A 13,166-nucleotide genomic window follows, 5' to 3' on the forward strand; every position below is an offset into this window, starting at 1 on the left:
CATTGCACCTTACCTAGGTCTATCTTGGTCTTTGCAAAGAGGTATGGTGGCTCAGTTGGTAAAGAATCTGCCTGCAGTGCAGGAGACCCAGGTTCAATCCCTGGGTCAGGAAGATACCCTGGAAAAGGAAATGGCAACCCACTCCAGCATTCTTGCCTGGGAAATCCAGGGACAGAGGAGCCTGGTGGGCTATAGTCCACAGGGTCATGTCTTAGCGACTATAACACCGCCATCAGGTACTGGGTCTCTCGCCTTCCACTTCAGTATTTTTCTTCACACACACTGCCATGTTCCCCTACATGCTTGAGAGCCTGGCTTTCTGTTTGTGACAAGGACCTGGTTTTGTCCTCTGGTCATGTACTCTTAAGAGCTCTCTCTTTGGGTTCCATTGACTTCCCCAGACCTTCATTCAGTTGCCAGGAGTGATGGCATTCTGATAGCACTCTGGAGGTGACTTGTCTATTGTTGCTCTTTCTCAGCACTTCTCTAGCTAAGTAGCCCGACTTACTCAGCCCTTGATATATTTCTGAGAATTTTCTCCTGCTTATATTGTTTAAGATCTGTCAACACACTGACTTTCCTGATTCTGAGAGTGACTGTTAAATGACTCAGGAAGCCACAAAAAAGACAGCATAGAGGCAGAAGATCCGTCCTTTGATGATACTGACACTGATTTGGGTAATTTTGCAAGCACTTGAGTCAGAATGAGAATGTGCTTTGCTTTACATCATGAACAGAGAAACAGAAAATAAGGTTAGCTGCTCTCAGGAGTTAATGACATTCAATTTACTTTTGGAATTCAGGAACTTTTAGTGAAAAATAGATTTACCAGACTCCATGCAAACTTACACTACCCCAACACTGTTGTTCAGTCAGTTCAGTTCAGTCGCTCAGTCCTGTCTGACTCTTTGCAACCCCATGAATCACAGCACGCCAGGCCTCCCTGTCCATCACCAACTCCCAGAGTTCACCCAGACTCACGTCCATCTAGTCAGTGACGCCATCCAGCCATCTCATCCTCTGTCGTCCCCTTCTCCTCCTGCCCCCAATCCCTCCCAGCATCAGAGTCTTTTCCAATGAGTCAACTCTTCGCATCAGGTGGCCAAAGTACTGGAGTTTCAGCTTTAGCATCATTCCTTCCAAAGAAATTCCAGGGCTGATCTCCTTCAGAATGGACTGGTTGGATCTCCTTGCAGTCCAAGGGACTCTCAAGAGTCTTCTCCAACACCACAGTTCAAAAGCATCAATTCTTCGGCGCTCAGCCTTCTTCACAGCCCAACTCTCACATCCATGTATGACCACAGGAAAAACCATAGCCTTGACTAGATGGACCTTTGTTGGCAAAGTAATGTCTCTGCTTCTTAATATGCTATCTAGGTTGGTCATAACTTTCCTTCCAAGGAGTAAGTGTCTTTTAATTTCATGGCTGCAATCACCATCTGAAGTGATTTTGGAGCCCCCCCAAATAAAGTTTGACACTGCTTCCACTGTATGGACTAGATCTGATGGACAGAGTGCCTGATGAACTATGAACAGAGGTTCATGACATTGTACAGGAGACAGGGATCAAGACCATCCCCATGGAAAAGAAATGCAAAAAAGCAAAATGGCTGTCTGAAGAGGGCTTACAAATAGCTGTGAAAAGAAGAGAAATGAAAAGCAAAGGAGAAAAGAAGAGATATAAGCATATGAATGCAGAGTTCCAAAGAATAGCAAGGAGAGATGAGAAAGCCTTGCTCAGCGATCAAGGCAAAGAAATAGAGGAAAACAACAGAATGGGAAAGACTAGAGATCTCTTCAAGAAAATTAGAGATACCAAGGGAACATTTCATACAAAGATGGGCTCGATAAAGGACAGAAATGATATGGACCTAACAGAAGCAGAAGATATTAAGAAGAGGTGGCAAGAACACACAGAAGAACTGTACAAAAAAGATCTTCTCGACCCAGATAATCACGATGGTGTGATCACTGACCTAGAGCCAGACATCCTGGAATGTGAAGTCAAGTGGGCCTTAGAAAGCATCACTATGAGCAAAGCTAGTGGAGGTGATGGAATTCCAGTTGAGCTCTTTCAAATCCTGAAAGATGATGCTGTGAAAGTGCTGCACTCAATATGCCAGCAAATTTGGAAAACTCAGCAGTGGCCACAGGACTGGAAAAGGTCAGATTTCATTCCAATCCCAAAGAAAGGCAATGCCAAAGAATGCTCAGACTACTGCACAATTGCACTCATCTCACACGCTAGTAAAGTAATGCTCAAAATTCTCCAAGCCAGGCTTCAGCAATATGTGAACTGTGAACTTCCAGATGTTCAAGCTGGTTTTAGAAAAGACAGAGGAACCAGAGATCAAATTACCAACATTCACTGGGTCATTGAAAAAGCAAGAGAGTTCCAGAAAAACATCTATTTCTGCTTTATTGACTATACCAAAGCCTTTGCCTATGTGGATCACAAGAAACTGTGGAAAATCTAAAAGAGATGGGAATACCAGACCACCTGACCTGCCTCTTGAGAAACGTATATGCAGATCAGGAAGCAACAGTTACAACTGGACATGGAACAACAGACTGGTTCCAAATAGGAAAAGGAGTACGTGAAGGCTGTATATTGTCACCCTGCTTATTTAACTTATATGCAGAGTACATCATGAGAAATGCTGGGCTGGAAGAAGCACAAGCTGCAATCAAGATTGCTGGGAGAATTATCAATAAGCTCAGATATGCAGATGACACTATCCTTATGGCAGAAAGTGAAGAGGAACTAAAAAGCCTCTTAATGAAAGTGAAAGAGGAGAGTGAAAAAGTTGGTTTAAGGCTCAACATTCAGAAAACGAAGATCATGGCATCTGGTCCCATCACTTCATGGGAAATAGATGGGGAAACAATGGAAACACTGTTGTTAGACCTTAGTAAAAAGACAAAGCTTTCTTCCACAAACACATATTTCCCAAGATCAGGGGTAATGGCAACATGAAGACAACAACAAGGGACAGACTTTGTTACTTCTTAGTGTTTAATTCACTGCAGACCTGTGTGAGGTATTACTAACTAAGGCACTTGTCATTAACTGGTGTGGTAGAAAGAACAGTCTTGGGATGAGGCAGATTTGACTTTGAATTAGAGCCCACCCCTACATGCTGGGTCATCCAGAACCAGATTTTACTCTCTCTGAGCCTCTGTCTCCTTGTTGGAAAAGTAGGGTATAGAACCTACCTTCCCCAGTTGGCAAAGTACCTGCCACATAGGAGATACTTGTGGATGTTGCAAATTGGCTATTCAACATTCTCTCCAAACCCCGCTATGGGGTAACCCCTTCATTGCAGAGGGTGGAAAGCTGAAAAAGACATTTCCCAGACTCTCTTGCAGCTTACGTCCTGGGTTTGATTTCAGTTTCAACAACGACATGCAGCCAAATAACACTTGAATGTGGAACAGAGTTAAGGAGAGAGAGAGATTTCAGGAAGTGAAGTGCCTGTTTTGCTGACACACTGTGACAGAGACAGGTGACAGCTGTCAGCAGCTCCTGGAAGGAGGGGCTTCCTACGGGAGCAGCAACCACTTTCCTTATGTTGGGAGTTCTGGGGGCTGGCAGCTGTGCCTGGAAGTTTAGTCTAGAGTTTGCTCCTCTAGCCCTTCCAGTAAATGTGGAAGTCCCACATACCTGGAGTATATCTCTTTATGTTGAAACTGGCAATAACAATTTCTGCTATTTAAAACTGTAATTGAAACAAAACTCAGTGCAGCAGCTCTTCCTGCTCATTATGACAGTATGATGCTGATCTAGATGTGGGTTCTATATAGGTTGTAGGGAATGCAACAAGGAATGGGGCACAGTCCTGTTCCTGGGGAGCTTATTGTATTGCGGAAGACACACACTTGCAAGTGGATACACTTTAAGATGATCTTAGCACCATGTTCACGGTTCACATATTGCTGAAGCCTGGCTTGGAGAATTTTGAGCATTACTTTACTAGCGTGTGAGATGAGTGCAATTGTGCGGTAGTTTGAGCATTCTTTGGCATTGCCTTTCTTTGGGATTGGAATGAAATCTGACCTTTTCCAGTCCTGTGGCCACTGCTGAGTTTTCCAAATTTGCTGGCATATTGAGTGCAGCACTTTCACATCATCATCTTTCAGGATTTGAAAGAGCTCAACTGGAATTCCATCACCTCCACTAGCTTTGCTCATAGTGATGCTTTCTAAGGCCCACTTGACTTCACATTCCAGGATGTCTGGCTCTAGGTCAGTGATCACACCATCGTGATTATCTGGGTCGAGAAGATCTTTTTTGTACAGTTCTTCTGTGTATTCTTGCCACCTCTTCTTAATATCTTCTGCTTCTGTTAGGTCCATATCATTTCTGTCCTTTATTGAGCTCATCATGGGAAATAGATGGGGAAACAGTGGAAACAGTGTCAGACTTTAGTTTTCTGGGCTCCAAAATCACCGCAGATGGTGACTGCAGCCATGAAATTAAAAGACGCTTACTCCTTGGAAGGAAAGTTATGACCAACGTAGATAGCATATTCAAAAGCAGAGACATTACTCTGCCAACAAAGGTCTATCTAGTCAAGGCTATGGTTTTTCCAGTGGTCATGTATGGATGTGAGAATTGGGCTGTGAAGAAGGCTGAGCGCCGAAGAATTGATGCTTTTGAACTGTGGTGTTGGAGAAGACTCTTGAGAGTCCCTTGGACTGCAAGGAGATCCAACCAGTCCATTCTGAAGGAGATCAGCCCTGGGATTTCTTTGGAGGGAATAATGCTGAAGCTGAAACTCCAATACTTTGGCCACCTCATGCGAAGAGTTGACTCATTGGAAAAGACTCTGGTGCTGGGAGGGATTGGGGGCAGGAGGAGAAGGGGACGACAGAGGATGAGATGGCTGGATGGCATCACCGACTCGATGGACGTGAGTCTGGGTGAACTCTGGGAGTTGGTGATGGACAGGGAGGCCTGGCGTGCTGTGATTCATGGGGTCGCAAAGAGTCAGACACGACTGAGCGACTGAACTGAACTGAACTGAAGCACCATGTTATCCCCAAAGTGCTTTGAGAACCAAAGTGAAAGTGAAAATGTTAGTTGCTCAGTCATGTCCGACTCTTTGTGACCCCATGGGCTGTAGCCTTGCAGGCTTTTCTGTCCATGAGATTCTCCAGGCCAGAATATTGGAGTGGGTAGCCATTCCCTTCTCCAGGGGATCTTCTTGACCCAGGGATCGAACTTGAGTCTCCCACATTGCACGTAGATTCTTTACCATCTGAGACACCAGGGAAGCCCTTAGGAACCAAGGATGAGGTAAATAGCAAAGGCTTGATGGCCTGAATCAGAGGGATGGGATTTTATAGTGCTGGGAGTGAAGAGCTGGAAATCAACAGGTGGAAAGAAGGGAAGCGGTTAAAAGGGGAGAAGAGGTGCATTTTCAAATGATGGGACCCAGTATTTGTGAAGGGGCCAAGATGTGTGCATGCTGTTTAGAGAAGCATGAGAGGCTTGGTGGCTCTTGGGTGGGGCTGGGAGGGAGCAGAGTGGCTGTGGGATGGGGAGCAGTGACAAATCTGAAGAGTTAGATTCTGACCAGATTGTGTAGCACTGTATGTACCTAATTAGGGAATTTGAACTTTATCATCCAGTGCTAGTGAGCCCGCAGGGATTTTGAAGCAAAGGAGTGAAAATAAACAATTTTTTCTGTTTATGAGGAAAACTTTGGCATCAGTGTGGAAAATAAATTGCAAGATCAAGGTCCTCAAAGGTGAACAAGTGAAAAGTGAAAGTTATTATTATTGAAAAGTGAAAGAATGAAATAGCAGTAGTGACAGGAAGGAGGGCAGAATTTAGAATAGGTTCTGAAATTAAAATGTATAGGATGGAGACCAATTGGATTGGAAAGAGAGAAAGAAGAAGGAAATGAAATCTGTAGTCAGAAAACAGGGTTCACTGGAGTAAGAACCTTGTTCAAGGAAATACCCTCAGTACCAAGAAGAGTGGTTAGCTCTTAGTAGACAGTCAATAAACATTTATTAAGTGAATGAGATGAACTCTCAGTGTCATGAATTGGTTGACGAGGTTACTGTCTTTGCAACATGCAGGTAGAAATGTTCACTGTGGAGATCTGGTGCTTAGAGGCCAGAACAAAGCTGAGATTATATACAGAAATTTAGAGAAGTTGAAGCTGAGATGAGGTGTTCGAGGGAGAATACATTAAGTGAGGAGAGAACTAATGGGGGACTTCCAAGAAGCACCAGACCTTAGAAGTTGGCGATGTGGGACTTGTGAAAAAGCTTGAGAAGCGGTGACAGCTGGCATTGAGATCTAGACAAGTTGGAAAGGAAGATTAGGAGAAACTTGTTCATACATAGTGCCAACTCTGTTGTTGTCCAGCTCTTCACAATCCTATGGACTGCAGCCCGCCAGGCTTCCCTGTCCCAAACTCTCCTGGAGTTTGCTCAAACTCAGGTGCATTGAGTCAGTGATGCTATCTAACCATCTCATCCTCTGCCACCTGCTTCCCTTCTTGTCCTCAATCTTTCCCACAGTCAACTCTGTGCTGAGATCAAATTGGATCAAATCCTCAAACAGGCCATCGGATTTCTAAATTAGCAGGTCTTTAATCGTTTTGGCTAGTCCCACTTGACTAGAGACATAGGGATGGGAGTCATATTGTCATCAGTTTGGCCCTGAATGGAAGGTGAAAGATTAGAGACAGCAAGTGTTGGTTTCTGTGTCAAGAAGTAAAGGGACAAAGAGAAGGAGAAGGAGAGCAGTAACCAGAGGAGAAGCTGGAATCTCCTATTCAGAAGTGGCAGAAACCCACCCAAACTAGCTTTAGGTGTGGATGCAGAATGCCATCTGCCACATCAGTACACAAAAGATGTTGCAGCCATCAAGCGATCAGCCAAGGCAGCCTACTGACTGTGTATCCTGAGGGGATTCAGGTGCAGAAAAGCAGGATACTGGCTCTAGATAGCTACGGTGCATATCAAAGGATAATTGCAATCAGCCCAGATTCTTGCATCTTACCACACATAGAAAAACATAAAAATTTATTAATTTGATATGTCTTATTTTTTTAACAGCAATCTTTTGATGTTATGACTATCTGGTTTTTGTTTTTATTTGGGGTTTGTGTGTGTGTGTGTGTGTGTGTGTGCAAATCCCACTATATATCCTGGCCCCTTCCTTACCTCTTTGGGGCAGTCCCTCAGAGTTATCCCTTGGATTAAGTCCTCAACAAACCCAGAGAATAAAGCATAATTTTCAACTATTACATTGTGCATTTTTTTTTTCAGTGAGAAAGCTGGCTTGAAGCTCAATATTCAAAACACTAAAATCATCGCATCTAGTCCGATCACTTGATGACAAATAGAAAAGGAAAAAGGGGAAGCAGCAACAGATTGTCTTTTCTTGGGCTTCAAAATCACTGGGATGGTGACTGCAGCCATGAAATTAAAAGACGCATGGTTCTTGGAAGAAAAGCTATGAAAAACCTAGACAGCATATTAAAAAGCAGAGACATCACTTTGCTGACAAAGGTCTGTCTGCTGCTGCTGCTAAGTCACTTCAGTCGTGTCTGACTCTGTGCGACCCCATAGATGGCATCCCACCAGGCTCCCCCATCCCTGGGATTCTCCAGGCAAGAACACTGGAGTGGGTTGCCAAGGTCCATCTAATCAAAGCTATAGTTATTTCCTATAGTCAGGTATGGATGTGAGAGTTGGACCATAAAGAAGACTGAGCACTAAAGAACTGATGCTTTCAAACTGTGGTGCTGGAGAAGATGCTTGAGAGTTCCTTGGACTGCAAGGAGATCAAGCCAGTCAATCCTACAGGAAATCAACCCTGAATATTCATTGGAAGGACTGATGCTGAAGCTCCAATAGTTTGGCTACCTGGTGTGAAGAGCCAACTCAATGGAAAAGGCCCTGATGCTGGGAAAGATTGAAGGCAAAAAGGAGAAGGGGACGGCAGAGGATGAGATGCTTGGATAGCATCACTGATTCAATGGACATGAATTTGAGCTAACTCTGGAAGGTGGTGGAGGAAGCCTGACTTGCTGCAGTCCATGGGGTTGCAAAAAGTCAGACGCTACTTAATGACTGAAAAACAGCAATTTTTTTTTTTTTTTAGTTTACAAAGGATATAAAAAATTGGTTTAGAGTTACCGGCTCATGTAAAACATGGGTAGGGTAGGAATGCAGCAGCCTAAGAAACACTGCACAAGAACTCAGATGGATCCACCTTTGGTCTCTCAGCGCAGGTTTTCTGGGTGTGCCAGTTTTATTCTCTTAGCAAACTTCTCTTTGAGGACTAGGCTGCTGGCAACTTCAGCTTCCTACTTCTTATGTGTGTGCATGCTCAGTCATGTTCAACTCTTCAAGGAAAAAAACCTTTGCTCTTGCAGCTTCAGTTTGAAAATTTTAAGGAAGGCTTTTGATTGGTCTTATTTGGGTCATGTGACTGACAATTGAACCAGTTGCTGCAGTCAGGGCCTTGTTCATTGTCTATAGGATCAATTGGCCTTGTTCATATGGCCATAGGCCATAGGATGGTATAATAAACCCTGGGACTAAGTAGATGTGCTCCTGTAAGAAGATGGTGGCTCCCATGTTGGAGAGAAGAAGGGTTGAGATAGGGAGAAATTTTCCTCCAAAAAAAGCAGGGCAGGTCAAACAGGATCACTGAGGGGATAACTGTGACTGAGGCACTTACCCTAAATGTTTTCTGCTGTATTGAGTGGTGAATGGGAGAGAGAGAGAAGCTAAGACAGTAAATGCACATTTCTCTTTCAAGAAGATTGAAGTTTATTTATATGGAGAGTGACCTCAGGGCGTGATTTATCTCTTCCTCAGTCTGAATATCCCCACAAAACATCCCAAATAAACATAACATAACATAATAAACATAAAGGGTGCTGCAGTCGTGTCTGACTCTGTGTGACCCCATAGATGGCAGCCCACCAGGCTCCCCCGTCCCTGGGATTCTCCAGGCAAGAACACTGGAGTGGGTTGCCATTTGCTTCTCCAATTAAATAAACATACAGTACAAGTAAAAAATTACGATTGCTCTGCAAATTTAGCCTGAAGGTTAGTCTCTTAGCTCCTGCATTTGCTGGTGAAGGGAGAAATCTAGCAGAGAGGATGAGAGGAAAGATTTGGGGGATGAGGAAGGGGCCTACTGATGGGAAGAGGTTCTAGAAGGTGATATAAGAGAGTGAGCTTGGTTTCGGAGAGGGGAGTCATTTTGCCTCTAAGAAAGGATTAAAGGCAGTAATGTGGAAATATACAGATATTGATATCTGTTGCTAAGGGCCTGCAAATGTGTTTCAAGTGGATGGGGCGGAGGAGAAAATACTTCACATGGCCTTCAATTGCATTGTGAAGCAAATGGCACAGTCTGGCTTAAATAAAAGGGAGAGTAAATGAGGAGTTAGAGATTTGAAGAGATCTGTGGAAATATTGTAGGAAGGGGGACCCCTTCTGGGGCCTGAGAGTGGGCTCTTGTCTAACAGTTGGAGGTGAATTGTCTGAGGGCACACGAACCCACCCATGTACTGACAAAGCAAAAGACTTTATTGGGAACGGTGGAGAGCAGCAAGGCATGGAGCCCAGGAGAACTGCTCCGCCATGTGACTTGAAATCTCAGATTTTACGGTGATGGGATTACTCTCCAGGTTGTGTCTGGCCAACCGTTCTGACGCAGGGTCCTTCCTGTTGGTGTACACATCGCTCAGCCAAGACGGATTCCAGTGAGGAGAATTCTGGGAAGTTGTTAGGATATACGGACTTGTGCCTTCTTTTGATCTTTCCTGATTTCTTGTTGGTGGTGGTTTGTTAATTCTGCGTTCCTTACCAGGACCTCTTACCAGGACCTCTTTACATGACCATTTACTCATGTAAACGGTTACTATGGTGCCTGGTCAGGATGGGTGGTTTTGGTGAGTGGTTCCCCTAACAGAAATATTGAACTTCTGTGATAGAGATTGTGAACAGGAGCAGCCCGTTTATAGAGTACTGGATTTTAAAGCAGCATTATGGAGTACTGGTGATAAAGCTGACTCAGGAGAAATGGAATATTAATTAAATTTAATTGTAAGAGCTAACAGCTTTTCAACTCTTCCTATATACCAGACATCACGTGAGGTGCTTTATTTGAATTGCCTGATTTAATCAACTCAATCACCTATGGAAAGTATGAGGGGACTAAGACAAAGAGAGGGAGAAAACTTGCTCAGGTTCACATACTTGGAAAGTGGAAGAGATGGGGGCTTAGTTCCAGGCCTGTCTGACCTCAGAGTCAGAACCTCTACCAAACACTCTTGTTTTTGGCTGCTTTTCTCATCACATGCCCAGGTGGGGTGTCCAAAGATAAGGGATGTGGGAAGCTCAGAGCTTGAGGTTTATAAGCTTCTCTTGAGTTGGGTTGTAGAAAGAGCATTTGTGCCCCAGCACTGACCTCCTTGGGCTTCCCCCATGGCTCAGTGGTAAAGAGCCATGGCAATGCAGTGGCAATGCAGGAGACACAGGAAATGGGGGTTCAATCCCTGGATTGAAAGACATGGAGAAGGAAATGCAACCCACTGCAATATTCTTGCTGGGAAAATCCCATGGACAGAGGAGCCTGGCAGGCTACAGTCCCTAGGGTCGCAAAGAGTCAGACTTGACTGAGGAGCTGAGCACACACACTGACCTTCTAAGCATTGTGGCTTTGGGTAAGACGCTCAGCTTTTAGGAGCAATGAGATGATAGGCAGAAGAGATGAACCAACTGATTAAAGTCAGAGGGTATATTTGAAGGTGTATGGGATTTAGAGGTAGAGAACCCAAATTTGAAATGAATCTGCCACTTTTCAGCTAGTTTAGGGCAAGATATTTGAATTCTATACACAGCCTTTCTTTTTCTTCTCACTTTTGAATAGGGGGCTAGAAATATGCTCTTGGCAGGAATGTGGTAAAAATGAGAGATATTTAAATAAAGCATTAGAGGAGTACCTGGTGTACAGTAGATGCATAAATCTTAGTTCTTGCATTGTAGCCTTGTCACAGCTAAGTAGATGGGGGAGAGCTACTTCACCCTTGTTATCGAAAGGTGTGGTGGGGGTAGGGGGGATCTGGCTAATAAAAGCCAATAAACAAGCCAAGTTGGTGGAAAGGAAAGTGTGCTTTATTTTAGATGCTGGCAACTGCAGGGGTGGGATGGCAGACATCTGTCCAAAGGCCGACTCCCCCTACCCCGACAAGCAGTGGGTGAGTGCTTTTATAGACAGAGTTGAGAGGGCAGGATTACATGCAGAAACACCAGTCATCTCTAACAGTCATCTTCAAAGTGGTCGTCAATGGTCTGACCAGAATCAGCCTGCTTGTTTTAGGTACAGTTGATCTTCAGTTCCAGGGTCCATTTGTTCCCATTTCTTTGCAGTTAATTCTCGGAATTGCAACAGCTCATGTCCTGGGTATAGTCTTGTAGTTCACTTCTCCACCTGGTGTTTTGATATCTATAAGACAGCTCACAGGATATGACTCAGAAGATTATCTAGAGCCCTTGAGAAAGACTTAAATGTCCTTGACTATGCATATTGACTACATTATTATTATTTAGTCTCCTTTGTTTTCCTTTGTTTCAGCATTTCTCACTTCTCTGGTTAAACTTATTCTTTGAGTAAAGCTTTCTACAGACAAAAGGCAGGCAGAGGACTTGGGAGGCAGGTGTGGGCAAGGACCACAGGGCCCTGCTCTGCTTCACCCTTGGTCTTTACTAAGATAAACCAGTCGAGCTGTGCTTTCCTGTCTTCCTCTCCTAGATGTAGGTAGACCAGTATTTCAAACTGGGAGTATTTGCTCCCCAGGGGAACTGGGTTCCGTCTACAGCATTTTTGGGTATCACAGCTGGGAGGGAACTGCTGGAATCTAGCAGGCGAAGGTCAGGGATGCTAGGAAACATTCTCATGAGCACAGGACCGTTCCCAGGAACAAAGAATGATCTGGCCACTGTGCTGCTGTTGAAAAAGCCTGCCAAAGAGGAAAACACTGCTCAAATGAGGCCAGCAGGAAAAAATCGTGAGACTGAGAAGAACAAGCGGATATTTTCTGCCTTTGGACCCGTGACCCTGGTTCATCAAGTAGAGTTTTAAAAGCTCTGTCAGTGGAATATAAACAGATTAAATCAACCAGCAGAGCAAATGGCCTCTGGAATATTGCTGCCTTTTCCTTTTTTCTCTTCCAGTTCTGACGAGAGTGACTTGATTTGGAAAGCTTGCTGCCACTTCTCTTTGTCGTGAGGGAGCATTGCCTGAGGACTCAGTGGTCAGCATTGCTGGGTGCACAATCAAGCCTGTGACCACTTTATCTGAACTGAAAATTGGGTTACCTGATGAGTCAAGTGTGAGCAGATCAGTGGGGACAAGGGGAGAGGATTTGTAAAACTGGGGCAGGCCAGAGCTCCCAGGTTGCGTCCTTGGAAGAGAGAGGACAGAAGGAGCTCTGGACAAGGAGCTGGGAGATACAGGTGCAATCTCCACTCCCCTGATTACCGGCTGTCTGATCCTAAGACATCCCTAAGCTTCTCTGAGCCTCAGTTTATTCATTTGTAAAATTGGATTCATGGTACTCGGGCTTTCCTGGTGGCTCAGTGGTAAAGAATCCATCTGCCAGTGTAGGAGATGAGGGTTCAATCCCTGGGTCAGGAAGTTTCCCCAGGAGGAGGAAATGGCAACCTACTCCAGTATTCTTGCCTGGGAAATCCCATGGACAGAGGGGCCTGGCGGGCTACAGTCCATGGGGTCCCAAAGAATCAGACATGACTGAGCAACTGAATAACAGAATGATACTTACCTCGATGGTCAATGTGCAGATGAATGCCTGCATGCATTTGTAAGTGCTTTGGGAATCAGCTAGTCCAATCAATTAATACTATTACTTAGGATGTTTTAATAAACAGTAGTAGTGACATATATGACATGTGAATATAGAATAATAACACTGTAATTTTTACATAAAAATGTATGCAAATGTAATCAGACTCTGGGTATTCAACCAAATCTAGGCTTCTTAGGGGCAGAATCCTTGTCTGCTTTGTTCAATTCCTGGCACGTACTTCAAAGGAAAACCACTTGGACTATGTTGCAGTCTATCTTTTTTCTTTGCAGATGTAAAGTGTATGCAAAATAGCTG

The sequence above is a fragment of the Bos grunniens genome, chromosome 14 (genome assembly GCF_055505025.1).
Source record: "Bos grunniens cultivar Pamir isolate PY7600 chromosome 14, Bosgru_T2T1.0, whole genome shotgun sequence".
Classification (NCBI taxonomy): Eukaryota; Metazoa; Chordata; class Mammalia; order Artiodactyla; family Bovidae; genus Bos; species Bos grunniens.